Below are 16002 nucleotides of genomic sequence, written 5' to 3'. Positions count from 1 at the left end.
ATCATCATTCGTGACAGTTGCTAGATTGGATTGAGTTAAACATTGGACTGTGTAAAAATTGGGACTTTGTACGGGCGCTGATACCACACAGTTGAGCGCCCCACAAACCAAACATCATCATATCTTTACATAGCAGTAACTATTTGATTGTCATCCGCGGCACCCTTACAGCCAGTGATACGTCGACGATATTCTACTCCCCATTTTGTTGCCCTTCATGGCAACCTATCCTGGGCTTACATTTTAGCGAGATAATGCTCGCCCGCACATGGCGAGAGTTCCTACTGCTCGTCTTCGTACTTGCCGGACCCTACCTTGATCAGATAGGTCGCCGGATCTCTCTTCAACTGGGAACATTTAGAGTATTATGTGCAGGGCTATCCAACTAGCTAGAGAGTTTGACGATCTAACGCACCAGTGAGACAGAATTTGGCACGATATGACTCTGGTGGACATACAGCAACTCTGTCAATCAATACCAAGCCGATTAAGTGTTTGCACAAGGGCCACAGGTGGACCAACGCATAATTGAATCGCTCAGTTTGTGAAGCTTTTTCTCCTGAATAAATAATTCGATTTTTCTGAAATTGTAATTATTTGTTTGTCTGAACATGTACATCACATCTACCAATTTCCGTCCCGTTCGGATAATTCCTTCTTGGTGCATCATTTTTTTTTTGTCTTAGAGTGTATTTTGACCTAGCACGTCGATTGAAGTGCCTAAATTTCTTCAAAAGAAAGTGTCAAGCTGAGCAGTGCTTTTGCATCAGATTTGGTTGGTTTAGGTCATGGAAGCTAACTCCCAGAAAATGTATTACATTAATGGGAATAATAGGTTATTCTGACTTCCCATAAATGTCAATAATGTTAGGGATAATTTCTGAACAGGGAAACAGATTTGAAAACTTGTGTCCACACTTATTACAAAAATGGCTGTTCGTATTTATGTATGTATGCTCCACATTTCATCCTAAGCCACTGGACTGATTTCAACCAAACTTGGTACACATATCACTTATGGTCTGGAAAGAATCGATGTTAGCATAAGAGCCATCTACCTATCACGGGGTGAAAAGCAGCATAGTCGATGAAGCGCGAATATCCCTACTTTATTTATACATTATTTGAGAATGAGAGCACCTAGTGACTTGCAACAAACTGTAGACGCAATTTCAAACATCTAAGAAACTTTTCTCGCTGACAACCGCCACAAAATGATGAAAGGGAAAAGATCATCGTTTACTACATTTTCGCTGTTCATGCGTTAAAACTGTCACATGAAGCATGACATTTAATATATTACTTCTTTACTACTAACTGTATTCGCGACACATTTTGCAGACATTATTCACATGTATTACTCAACTTACCAGCAAAATTATGTTATTGTACGACATATAATTCGGAAGATATGAAGTCATAAATACTGAGATGCGTGAAAAACTGCCACATCACGCACGACGTTTAAATTTATTATCTCTTTACTACTTACTCTATTCACAGCACATTTCACAGACAGTAGTCAAGCATACCACTGGACTTACCTGCAAAATTATGTCTTTGTACGACACATAGCTCAGTAGATACGATGCCATAAACATTGAGCTGCGTGAAGATGAAACATAGGGCGAATTTCGCTAGAGACGTGTACAAATCCATGTGAAATATGTTAAATATATGTGAAAAACATCTGAAATGTGTATACATGGGTAAAAACAATGGTAAAAAGCTCATCCTAAGCATTTGGAACGATTTCGACCAAATTTATTACACATATTAGTTACAATCTGGAAAGAAATACTGTGGTGATAAGAACCGCCAGTCTTTTATTGGGGTGAGGGTGATAATGTGGAGAGAGAAGAGGTGAGGAGGAGATGGACAGACAAAGATGGGAAAGGTGGAGATGATCAAAGAGAGGAGGGAGGTGGACATGGACGGAGGGAGGGGAAGGGGAAATAGACAGAGAGAGGGGAGAGGAGGAGATAGAAGGAGAAAGGAAAGAGGAGGAGATGTACAGAGACAGGAGGAAGAAGAGATGGGCAGAGAGAGAGGCGGGAGGAGGAGATGGAGAGAGGAAGCGAAGAGGTGGAGATGGACATAGAGAAGGGAGAGGAGGAGATAGAGAAAGAAAAGAGGAGGAGATGAACAGAGAGAGGAGGGGAGAGGATATGAACAGTGAGAGGGGGGAGGAGGATATGGGCTAATAGATGACTGGAATAAATACATACCAGGGCAAGTGAAAGACTGATGTGAACTGAGACCGATAATTTCAAGCAATTTTTTGCTGTAACCGAAATTGTCTGTTATGTAATATCGGAATCAAATTTTATTACGCGACAATTTAGGTTATGATGAACACAGAGCCTTCCCTCTGAAGCAGTCGATTAGATATAGATCGCGTTCTTGAAATGAGTTTTAGATTTACAAAAAGAGCGGAGAATTCGACAGAATTACATCACATGCTCTATATTACTAAACAACTGTGCTACTGTGTTAGCACCAGCAGGCAGAGGTCTGGCATGGGGGGAGATCGAATTCCTTTATATGTCTCTGGATTGTAACAAAAGAGCAGACAATCGGGAAAATGGAGCATTTTTTGTGGATAATGTGACGGATTGTACCTCAGGTGCAGTGCCTTTACTGGCCCATGTCTTTCCCTACCGTCGGTAATCTCTGCATAAGGTGCGTCCATGCGTTAGAGTGCAACACAAAGGCTTCTTTTTAATGTCTGACTGCCGTCTTAATATCACGAAGTTAATGACAGATAGCTAATTGGATGAGGAATAATATAGTGTACCTTTCAACTCTCTGTTTAAGAGCGAAGAAACCAGAAAAATTGCATATTCAAACTAACGACCCAATCAGTACCAACAATGTGATTATTTAATCATTTGTCAAATGTTCAAATGTGTGTGAATTCCTAACGGACCAAATTGCTGAGGTCGTCGGTCCCCAAACTTACACACTACTTAAACTAACTTACGCTAAGAACAACACACACACCCACGCAAGAGGAAGGACTCCAGCCTGCGGCGGGAGGGACCTCGCAATCCGTGACATGGCGCCTAAAATCACGCGGCCACTCCGCGCGGCAATCATTTGTCAACTCATGTTACAACTCAACTTGAACCAGAAACAGATATTTATTTTTAAGCGATATCTATTTGAAGAAAGAGAGTATTTAAAAATTTTATGTTCAAAAATACAGAAATAAAGGTCGTGTATCTAACCCGACCTGCATGTTTATGCTGTCGCAATAATACACCCTCAATCAAACAACGAAAAGTGTAACCTAAGAAGAGCTAAAGTCACCATTGCAGAATAAATAATAACATTTTCTGGAATTTGCAAAAGCCACAGATAACTTAGACAGTCTGCAGCTCGTGGTCGTGCGGTAGCGTTCTCGCTTCCCACGCCCGGGTTCCCGGGTTCGATTCCCGGCGGGGCCAGGGATTTTCTCTGCCTCGTAATGACTGGGTGTTGTGTGATGTCCTTAGGTTAGTTAGGTTTAAGTAGTTCTAAGTTCTAGGGGACTGATGACCATAGATGTTAAGTCCCATAGTGCTCAGAACCATTTGAACCATCTAACTTAGACATTCCTCGATTATGCAACCTAGAAAAAGGCGCAAATACAAAAAGGACGAGCTACATAAACTGGTTTTTGTTCTGTGGAGTGAAGTAAATTCCTGTACCAAGAAAGGTGAAAGTGGTAAAATTACTAAATGGCTACAGTAATGACAGGCCATTGGTTCGTTAGAAGTTAAAGTATAATATAGAAACAGCGACTTCATTTGTGACAAGAAAATTGTGTCGTGTCCTAGCACATGACAGAGGTAACACAGATGGTTACAGGTCAGCCTGCAATTTCCGAGAGGTTTGGAGCAAACGCAGAAAGACAGACTTCTGGTGAAGACAGGTGGATTACCTGGATCAACACGGAACACCGACACAGGACACCTATGAGAGGCATAGATTTTTGGGCTCAATAGGATATTCGCAGCAGGAGACTTAGAAAACTCAGGGGTCTGCTTAACACTATTTATTTGCAGTCAAACTACTACACTGAAGGCTAATTGTAAACATTACGAAAAGCGAACGGTGCAACTCGTTGCACAGAAGAAGGCTGTGTCTCAGTCAGTGGGGCGAGAGCTAACAGAAATAGCCATCACTAGCAGAAATATGAAGTACGAACCTTGAGAGCAGCACTCCAAGAGAGAAATATAGACGTGTCGGAGCTTACCCGAGGCTAGCGACGAGCACCTTAACATGTGTAAACCCACTGACGTTGCGGTTCGCAGGGGCAAGTATCAAGCTTGCTGCCTCCGCTAAGACATGCCTTTTTATCACCATCTTCTACTGCGATGTCTTTCAATAGCATCTAGGCGATGGGTGGAATTACCAGTTAATTCTCTAAAGTAGAACTTCTCTACTGGGACAGCTGCGTAGAGCGCCTGCAGTCCGCAGGGTTCTAGCATTACTGTTTACCTCCGGTAACCTAAACGCTAACACATTTGCCTGCTCTTTGCAATGTGTCTGTGATTCCCTATCTTGGAGTGCCCTCGCTGGCTTCCAGCAGCAAAATGTTCAAATGTGTGTGAAATCTTATGGGACTTAACTGCTAAGGTCATCAGTCCCTAAGCTTACACACTACTTAACCTAAATTATCCTACGTACAAACACACACACCCATGCCCGAGGGAGGACTCGAACCTCCGCCGGAACGCTTCCAGCAGCCTTAAGCTTAAGGTGCAACCCAAAATATCGTCAATATATGGCAGCAAATACTACTTCCTAGTAGGTTCCTATATTTATAGCTAACAAAAATGAAATGATCGTATGGCGTTGATGGCTCAGCGTCCTCACCCGAGGAAGTTCGACAGCTGAGGGGCAAGCCTTTTCAGTTGATGCCACATTCTGCAACTTGCGTGTCGATGATGATGAAATGATGATAAGGACAACACAACACCCAGTCCCAGAGCGGAGAAAACCTCCGACCCTGCCGGGAATCGAACCACGGCCTGGTGCAAGGCAACTCAGACGCGCTGACAAGTCAGCTAAGGGGGCGGACTTACAGATAACAGAGGGACGGCGAATTACGGTAAAGCGCAGACGGTACATATCGTAGCTGGCTGCAAAATGTGACCGGTTCTGAGAGACTTTCGTATACCTTTATACTTCCTGGTGGTGAGCGGCGTTAACTGTGTGTTGCAGTCAACCTCTGCGGCAGCCGTAAATGTTATGTCTGTTGACCTGCTTTCACCACTGGATCAGACATCGTGTTCATATATTCTCTTTACGTTGTCCGGGGAGGTGTGGAAGGCATCCGGTAGATTATGATCTGATTAGCAACCCATGTCTACCATTCAGGAATAAATATTTTTCCACACCTGAGAGGTTAAATAACAATGCTAATGTAATCAAACTCTGGTGATTATTACATGAGAACCTCGGCTGTGAACAGTGGTACGGGATAGTTGAAGGCAAACAGAGTTATTGTGTATAAACACTGTAAGTGCCGTGCTTTATTCGTATTAATTGATAGTTCCACGATAAACTGAGAAATGGCAGCTCTATCTCTAATTTCAGATTCTTGCTAATGGCAACTTTATTAGGATGTGTGAGTGTGGACAGTGTTAAGTACCAAAACCATGGCTGCCAACAGTAGTAACGCGTGCAGTGTTCGTTTCAGGAAAATTCTTTTTAGGGACGGTTTGTGCGAATTTGAAAATGATGTGGATAACTACGAAATAGATAAAGAGCCCGAATACGTTCCTAAACGAAAATGTATTTCAGAAGTTGTTGCTAATCAGGTGAATGTGAAAACTTGTTTAAGCAAGTAAACAATTTTGTGTCCCTTAGCATAATTTACGAGAATTTACGTGACAGAGTAACGGTAGAAATGTTTGCATGCTGTAGCACGGTGCATGCTAAAATTAATTTTAAACTGTGCTGAATCATACAGTATTTTTGAATTTGTTATACTTTATTGTTGCAAAAATCCTTAGTGAAAATCTTAGTATCAATAACTGAAGCAATTCTGACCTTACGAATTTGTAGTTGTGAGAGGTTTCGCAGTGACTTGTCGTTAATTCGCCCAACAAGTAAACAATGGTAAGCCAACACTAACCCTTAGTATGTGCGCTCAATTTGTAAATACGCATTGGCAAATTTTCAAGAAAAAATTTTGGACGGAATTTACCATTTAAAAAATATGTCGTTACTGTATATGTATTTGAAAACGATAACTTATCTGCATAAATAAATCGCATTGCATGTACTTGAAATATCTTATGTATGAGATTTTATTGAAGCTTTACGTCACAGTTTGTCAAAACGACCAACTTCTCCCTTGCTACTGTTTACAGCGGAGGTCTTCATATTTATAAATAACTAAATAACGAGATCATAAAGCCTAGTACTCAAATACATACGAATAATGCAATTTTCACGTGTCATATTACAAAGTTGGTGTATTTTCTCCCGCTAATTGCCTGCATGTCATTACATTACTGCGGCGGTGGTTAGACAGATTAGATTTGTTAGTTGCTTACATACCGAATTAGTGTCAGAACTGTGTGATCCAAATACCTTTTCCACGTGTCAGAATATTTACTAAACATCACGAAAGATTTTACTGTATTTAACGATAAGTGTATTGTTTATTTTTATATTACTCATAATTCGTCAAAGAAGAAAACGTTCATAGTCTCAAATTCACATTCTGATTTATGCCCGTACCGGACGCAGAGTCAAAAAACACTCTAAACCCAAAAAAGACTGCCGGCCGCGGTGGTCTAGCGGTTCTGGCGCTGCAGTCCGGAACCGCGGGACTGCTACGGTCGCAGGTTCGAATCCTGCCTCGGGCATGGGTGTGTGTGATGTCCTTAGGTTAGTTAGGTTTAAGTAGTTCTAAGTTCTAGGGGACTTATGACCTAAGATGTTGAGTCCCATAGTGCTCAGAGCCATTTGAACCATTTGAACCAAAAAAGACTGACCACAAATGAATTATCCGAATAGTACGAAAATCGATACATTTGAAGTACGTGTGCAGACAAACAAATGATTAAAATTTCAGAAAAATTGGATGGTTTATTCGAGAGAGAGAGAGTTTCACAAGTTGATCAAGTGAATAACGCTTTGGTTCACATCTGGCCAATATGCAAGCACTTATTGACCTTAGCAGTGATTGATAGAATTGTTGAGTGTTCTTCTGAGGGATATTGTGCCAAATTCTGTCCAACTGGCACCTTAGATCGTCAAAATCTCGAAATGGTTGGAGGGTCCTGCCCATAACGCTCCAAATATTCTGAATTGGGGGGGGGGGGGGGGGGAGAACCGGTTACCTCGCTGGCCAAGGTAGAGTTTGGTAAGAGCGAAGAGAAACAGTAGAAACTCTCGCCGTGTACGGGCGGGCATTATGTTGCTGAAATGTAAGTGTAGGATGGTTTGCCATGAAGAGCAATTAAACGGACGTAGATGTTGTCAGCGTACCGCTGTGCAGTAAGGGTGCCGTGAATGACAGTCGAAGGAGTCCTACTATGAAACGAATGGCAGCCCAGACCATCACTCCTGGTTGTCGGGCCGTGTGGCGACAGCCATGTTGATATGTCACTACTATCTGGGGCATCTCCAGAGCCGGCCGGTGTGGCCGTGCGGTTCTAGGCGCTTCAGTCTGGAACCGCGTGACCGCTACGGACGCAGGTTCGAATCCTGCCTCGGGCATGGATGTGTGTGATCTCCTTAGGTTAGTTAGGTTTAAGTAGTTCTAAGTTCTAGGGGACTGATGACCACAGATGTTAAGTCCCATAGTGCTCAGAGCCATTTGAACCATTTTTTTGCATCTCCAGACACGTCTTTGCTGTTCATCGAGGCTCAGTTCGAAGCAGGACTCACCACTGAATACAATTCTGTTCCAGTGAGTGGACCGAAGGCATGTATGTGCCTTCCTTTTATATGTATAATCATCCATCAAAACACAAGTGCTACTCGCAGTCATCTACTCGACGTATATACTGTCTCGATGTACTTGCGTGAAGAAACGAAAGAAACCTTACCTCAATATCCATCTTTTTGATTTGCAGCTCCTTGTATTGGCCGTGTTTGCAGTTAAAATTTTTGGATGTGAGGTCCGCCAGTTATGCAAAACACCGTTTTTCTCAGTACCCTCGTGATGGCTGGGTGTTGTGTGATGTCCTTAGGTTCGTTAGGTTTAAGTAGTTCTAAGTTCTATGGGACTGATGACCATTGATGTTAAGTCCCATAGTGCTCAGAGCCATTTGAACCATTTTGAACTCAGTATCCAAACATGTTTCGGCACCACTGTGCCATCATCAGTGGGTTTTCGTTTTTATTTATTCTGCAATGTGAACATTTTTGTTAAATGATTATAAAATTATGTGCGTTTTTAGTTCAAACAACAGATCGTTTCTTTTTGTAAATACCTTTACATTTGGTGTGCATTAATTTTCTGGATCACATAATTTTATAATCATTTAACAAAAATGTTCACATTGCAGAATAGATAAAAACGAAAACTCACTGATGATGGTACAGTGGTGCCGAAAAATGTTTGGGTACTGAAAAAAACGGTGTTTTGCATAACTGGCGGACCTCACATCCAAAAACCTTACCTCATTATTTTTATGTGTTCGGTGTCTGGGACACGAACTAATGATAAAGTCTATCTTTTGGTGTGTTACCTTTTGTAAAACGCGGTTCTCTAACTGAGGGGCTGGCCGAAGTGGCCGTGCGGTTAAAGGCGCTGCAGTCTGGAACCGCAAGACCGCCACGGTCGCAGGTTCGAATCCTGCCTCGGGCATGGATGTTTGTGATGTCCTTAGGTTAGTTAGGTTTAACTAGTCCTAAGTTCTAGGGTACTAATGACCTCAGAAGTTGAGTCCCATAGTGCTCAGAGCCATTTGAACCATTTTTTTTTCTAACTGAGGGAAGGATACATCGATATTTATTGCACTTAGATTTCTTTCAGAAAATTACGTGTCGTACATGACTTTGCACATTCATACTTGTTGTGAACTATATTTTGACGAGATACTTGCAGAATGTTTGATATTTTTCGAAAGGGAGAATACGAGTGAAATTTGAAAAATTCTCTGAGGTAAAAGTATAAGGAACGAAGGATGGGACTTAACGTCCTTTCAACGATAAGGTCTTTGGAGATAGAATAATAGTTTGGGTTAAAAAAGGTGGGGAAGAAAATCGGCCGTTTCCTTTTCAGAGGAACTATCCCAGCGTTTGCCGTAAACGAATTAGCGAATTCTTGTAAGAGGTGTGCTAAAAAGTAATGCCTCTGAATTTTTTAATATGTTCTCAATATCGGTTGAGGTATTACATGCCATGCATATTACTCGGTCAGTTTTCCTTTTTCGCTCTCGAAAGTTGCAACTCTCTGCCGCCAGAGGTCTCCTAATTGTAACGTGTAACATGGCGGTGTGTGGTGTAACGATGTCGGTGCGTGAGAAACCCTCAGAAAACTGAAAGCACTAATTCGAAGAGTTCGTCCACACATGGAGCACCCCCACCTTCAGCATGACAAAGCCAGACCACACATGAGCGCTGCGACATCTGGAACAATCCGATGCCCTGGAGTCCCTGTTATCGATCATCCTCCATACTGCCCCGACAGGGCCCCATCCGATTTTCATGTGTGCCAAAAACTTAAAGAACACCTCCGAGGACTTCTCTTTGACAGTGATGAAGCCTTGCAAACAGAGGCGAGGTTGTGGCTCCGTCAACGAAGTCAAACACTTTACAGTGACAGTATCAAGAACGTGGTCTCTCGATGGGAGAAATGTGTTCGTCGCCGGGGTGACTATGTTTAGAAATAATTATGGAGAAATAAATATGTGGAATGCTAATAACTTTTGTTTTATTGAAAAAGCATTAAGAGCTTTCACATAAAAAACTCTGAGGCACTACTTTTCAGTACGCCCTCGTAGCTGGATGGTCTGAAAAATGGTTCAAATGGCTCTGAGCACTATGGGACTTAACATCTGAGGTCATCAGTCCCCTAGAACTTAGAACTACTTAAACCTAACTAACCTAAGGACATCACACAACACCCAGTCATCACGAGGCAGAGAAAATCCCTGACCCCGCCGGGAATCGAACCCAGGAACCCGGGCGCGGGAAGCGAGAACGCTACCGCAGGATGGTCTGACGGCGATTTGAACCCCACTCTTCCTAAATACGACTCTAGTGCCGTAGGCACTACATAATTACTCTCAGTCTAAAACAAAAAAGATGAAGGATCCTTTTCAGCCCTGTGAAGTGTTTTAATTTGCTATACCTATGCAAATATCAAATTAGCAAATGTTCGTGATTCCTAGGCTTTGGCATTGTACAGGTTTTCACATCAAAGCTCGTGAATTACGTCCGAGAGGGTAAAGATAATCGTTAATTGTTCCAAATTTAATGATAATGTATCTCAAATAAGTGAAGTTTAAACTATGTAAGATGTTAATTTGTTTTAAGATGAGACTTCTGAGAGGTATTCAGAAAAAAAAAACGAGCAAGGGGACTGTAAACAGAAACTTGAACCTGTGTTTCAAAAATATTGCCCAGCCTGTTGAGGCAGTTATCCCACTGCGACACAAGGCGGTGAGTGGCCGGCTCATAAAATTCCTGAGGCTGCGTTGTGAACCAGTTCCGAAATTACTGCTTGACGTCCTCGTCTGTGATGAATCGTCTGTCTCTAAGAACCTTCTTTAGCTCACCATAAATGGCATAATCGCAGGTAGATAGGTGCGGATTGTTTGAAGAGTAACTGAGGTCCTCGCATCTGAATGTCTGCAGGAGTTTCTTGGCTGCGTTTGCCGCAGGAAGTCGACAAGGATGGGACCCTTTTGGTCAAAGAAGGTGAGCATAACTTTCCCGCACTTGTGTGGACGGCCTTGGGTTTTTTGGGTGGCGGTGATCTTGTAGGCTTTCACTGGGACTTAATCCTTTTGACTCAGGTTCGAAACGATGACATCATGTCTCGTCTCAAGCCTCAAGTCGTGGCAGGAATCCATTTCCTTCCTTGGGACAGCATTGCAGATGTTCAAGAGAGTCCTATTTGACATGCTTCCTGTGCTGATTGAAGATTGTGAGGCAGCCAATGAATGTACAGTTTTCGAAATTTCAGTCTGTCCTTAATAATGGCGTGAACATTCTGACACTCAGCCTGGTCTCTGTGGCAATAGCTGCTACTGTAGTTCGCCGGTCTTGAATAATGAGGGCATCCACCAGCTGGACGATGGCATCGGTAATGCGGTGCACCTTCGGCCAACGATATCCGTCCTTCCACGAATCGCTCCTGTCATACTTTGACCCTTGCAGTGCTCTACGTACACTTGTGCCATTCTTCGACGCATTTTCGTTCCTTGCACTCCTCCCGTCGCCAGAAAAAGCGTTACAACTCTTTGTTCTTCTGTTGAAGCTATAATTTCACTCTTTCAGCACGACTGAGTGATCCGATGTCAAGTGTGTGTGGCCCATGTCGCTCTAGCAGCGAGTTTGAGCCATCAGCCCACTTATATTGACCGCATCTTCTTCCGCAGGCAGTGACATTACGATCCTTTCAGCGGTTTTAATTTTACAGTCTCCGGTTCATTTCTATCTGAATGCACCAAATATCTGTTTGTTGCTATTTCATACAGACAGATCAAATGTGTGCCTTTCATTGTAACCTTAGAAGAAAGATGCCTATAAACTGTGGAAGCACGTGTATAGCTGGCTGCCGTATTAGGTCAAGCCTCTAAGTGCTTATAAGAGTTTAGCACTGCCACAGCAACGCCTCTACCCCGATAAGGTTTCTCTCTGACTTCCATCCTTTTTGGCGGCTAGCTCGTGGCCATGTGACAGGGTGCTCAGTGGCTATCCGATCCAAAGTGTCGAACGTAAAGAAGACGATTAGAGACAAATAAAATTGTATTTCTGTTTTTCAATGTGTGTTAATTTATCTTTTGTAAAGTTGATGATCGTTTTACTGATTATCTTCGATTTTTAATTTCAAATTAAGAAAGCCGATTACAGTATCAACAAAATATTTTTTTTGTAACTACGATGAAGTGATTAGCAGAGACTGGATTTAATTTACGTACAATTTATTTTGATTTAACGGAAGGACCATTGGTTTTTGTGCTATCATCTATTTGTTAAAGGTGCACTCGCTGTACAATATACGCAGACTAACAAATTTTTTCAAATGTCATTATTCTAGCAAAGTTTTTTTCACATTATTTTTGGTGAATGTTATTCTTTCCGAGACTCTTTTGTCGTATGAATGCGTTTTTGTTATAGTACTGTGTGTTTTATTGTCAAGTATGTTTTTCTTGATTTCGTGTGTAAAGGGGTATGAACTAGGTCACGAGACTTCAAAATTTATATGTTTCAACAATGATACACATTTAACTACAGCATTTGTTACAAAAGTCCATCTTATTCCATATATCAAGAGGCATAATGTCAGAAGCTATGACACACTCAACACGAGGAATACGGAATGATCTGCGATAAATATTGCTTTCAGCTCGTAGCACCAGAGATCAAGAGAGGGTCAAAAATTAAAACGAACCACAAATAAGCATCACACTAACGCAATACAAATTATTTTTGTCATTTATTAGTTTATTTGCGACTAAATTTTTAACTGCTATAAGAACCGTCATAGTTTGGAAATATACCATCACATTGCAGTTTCTATCTAGTTACTGTACAAAAATCTGTTGGTAATTGATTTTTGATGGACCATTCTGAGATAATTTATACGTGCAGAATGATAAATGTGCACCCCCCCCCCCCCCCCCCCCCCCAAGACGAAGTAAACAGAATGTATGCTTGGGTCGTTGTTTGTAGGCAGGTATTCAATATTCAAAACGGGACGCTGTCGACGGAATGAGGATCACAAAGTGTACTGGGAAGCACTGAATTCACAACAATAGAATTTGACTTACTGAAGGAGTATTCTATAGTTCACAGCATCGTAATAGATTAATAAACATTGTCAACGTGTCCGGACGGCGACAACGAACACAGTTCATGGGTTAACTGAAACTCAACCGAGATGATTTTTTGGGCCTGTGGGAGGCTGGATAATGCTTGCTAAGAATTTCTAGGCGTGAGGTGTCAGTTCTTTATAAGTATTCGTACCAGGGTTCCATGGGAGGTGTACGTCATCGTCCAGGCTCAATTCGGCCACGGCATATAGATTCTCTGGGCGGCAGCTTCAGACGGGGATACTGGGTACGCAACGATATAAACACACTTGTACATGTCGAGCAAGCCATCAGCTTTAATCTGTCTACTTATAAATAAATACACTTTCAGATACACAAGGTATTCAATTTTTTGTCTGTGATATAATGTCCCAGAACAAAATTAAAAATAATTCCCATCACCCGGTTCTAACCAAGATTTTCTGTTGTTTTTCCTTGTTGTAGACCGCAAAACTTTCCTGACTGTTGACTATGGAATGGACAATCCTGGTGACACTGCACGATCACTAGCACTATCCGGGACACGTGCCCCAATATCAGTTGCAGCAACAGCAACCTCGTCAATAACTTCCACCGGGATAGGACGACTTCCTCTTCCAGGTGCCACACCAAGCTCACTCGTGTTTTCGAATTTCGTTATCATCTTCCTTAAACCATGTAACGATACGGGGCCTCTCCTCCGACCTTTCAGTCGGCAATACTTTCTCATTGCAGCACTGTAATTGCTGCCGTGCCCGTAAAACGGTTTCACTAACAGCGCGTAGTCTCTCCTCTCGCTAACCATACTATGTACTCTCGTTATGACTTGTCAGGTGACAGCGTGGATAACATACGGTCATATAAACAGTGTACAGCGCCAGATTTGCACCTGGTGGCTAGTATTGAAACTAATTGTTTTTACAGTGTAAATCGATTCCAGATTAACGCGTTAATATAGCTACCAAGTTTTCCAGTCATACGATAATTACAGCACACGCTGGACCTCAGTGAGTAGCTACACTTTAATTGTAACCATCCGGTATTTAGAACTGTGACTAGCTCTGTCTCAGTACCAAGTCGCCTCGTATTCGGCTAGAACGTATCTGAGTCTACATGGGACATCTCTCGAACAGCTTTCTCCACGTAGAGAGCCACATCATACATAGAGCTTCCTGTGGTGTCACCGCCAGACACCACACTTGCTAGGTGGTAGCCTTTAAATCGGCCGCGGACCGTTAGTATACGTCGGACCTGCGTGTCGCCACTATCAGTGATTGCAGACCGAGCGCCGCCACACGGCAGGTCTAGAGAGACTTCCTAGCACTCGTCCCAGTTGTACAACCGACTTTGCTAGCGATGGTTCACTGACAAAATACGCTCTCATTTGCCGAGACGATAGTTACCATAGCCTTCAGCTACGTCATTTGCTACGACCTAGCAAGGCGCCATGTTCAGTTACTATTGATATTATGAATCATGTACAGTCAAAATGGTTCAAATGGCTCTGAGCACTATGGGACTCAACTGCTGAGGTCATTAGTCCCCTAGAACTTAGAACTAGTTAAACCTAACTAACCTAAGGACATCACAAACATCCATGCCCGAGGCAGGATTCGAACCTGCGACCGTAGCGGTCTTGCGGTTCCAGACTGCAGCGCCTTTAACCGCACGGCCACTTCGGCCGGCTTCATGTACAGTCAAGAGCGACGTTCACCATTTATGGATTAAAGTTAAGTATTCCACCAGCTACGTCCGTTTTTCTAAATTCTAATGTCCTTGTCCTGTTCCGGACCTCACGCCAGCCTGCGTGAGCTAAAACGCGTGCCTTTCGGCTTCCTCTAATAATCACGGTGTTGGCTCTCCTGCCAACCAAAACACTTCCAATGTACGTACAACGACTGCAGCGCTAATAAGTATCAAACCGCACAGACAGTGTCAGCTGGGACCATCAGGCAGTGTTTGATAGATTCAGAACTCGAATAAGAGCACTCTTTTATCACAGTGCAGCAGTGCAGCTCCCCATCCCTCCCCCTCTCCCCCTCCTATGAGATGGCAAAAGACGTAACAGGGCGGTTGGATGGGGTCTAGATATGTTTAGCGATGTGAGAAGAATCTGTGATGGCAGTGATGGTCGTTTGCGAGTGCTGTGTCGACTGGAAGACCGGTAGTTAATGACGTGTACCAGGCAGGGACATGCAGGATCACCTCTGATCGTAATGGTCTAGAGATGACAGGGTACAATGCCCAACCCCCCCCCCCCCCCCCCCCACATCAGGAGTTTATTGAGTTAAAATTGATCTGTGCAGCATACATCCAGTACATAATCCAACGCAGTAAACTGCAGGGCTTCGTACACGCGAGGGAAAGTTTAGCTTCTTGCAGGGCAATGCCTGTGCACATTCTTTTCGCATTACTAGTCGCATTTTCCAAGACCCTTGTCTGTTCGTCATCTACCCTGTCCAGTGCGACTACCAATCTTATTCCCTGTTGAGTGTGTAGAAAACAAGATGGACTGGCATATTCTCTGGGCTGCAATTTGGCAACATCTGTCGACCAGTTGTGTCGTTCCTTTCGCATGGTCGTATCTAACATCTACCTTAAACTTTTTTGCGCTGTTGTAGTGCTGCATTGTAACTAGAGGGGGCTATGCAAGATCCTGAAAGTAATGTCCAAGAAGTCCTGATTGTAGGTGAATGACCCTATGATTATAATGATGTACAGTGTTCAATCGATGCGATGTTGTCCCGCCTTCATAGCTCTGGTTTCTAACGCTCGCCTGCCATTTGATGCTCGACTCATCGGTAGTCGGTTAGAATCGTCAGTATTTGGCCGGTAAGGGCAGGATTTACGGTGGCGTAAAGATCTCCAGTGTTCTGGACTTGATTGAAAATCTCTCCGCACCCTCTTGTGGATTGTCGGCATGTACGTTCGTCGGATGAGGATTTTAAGTCCACCGTCTCCCTTGGTGCTATTAGAGAGAAACAGGCTACGTGCCGGCATCGAGTTTCATCCTCTCCCTTTCCTCATC

This window comes from Schistocerca serialis, chromosome 3 (assembly GCF_023864345.2).
Source record: "Schistocerca serialis cubense isolate TAMUIC-IGC-003099 chromosome 3, iqSchSeri2.2, whole genome shotgun sequence".
NCBI lineage: Eukaryota > Metazoa > Arthropoda > Insecta > Orthoptera > Acrididae > Schistocerca > Schistocerca serialis.
Note: the sequence above shows the minus strand (reverse complement) of the source record.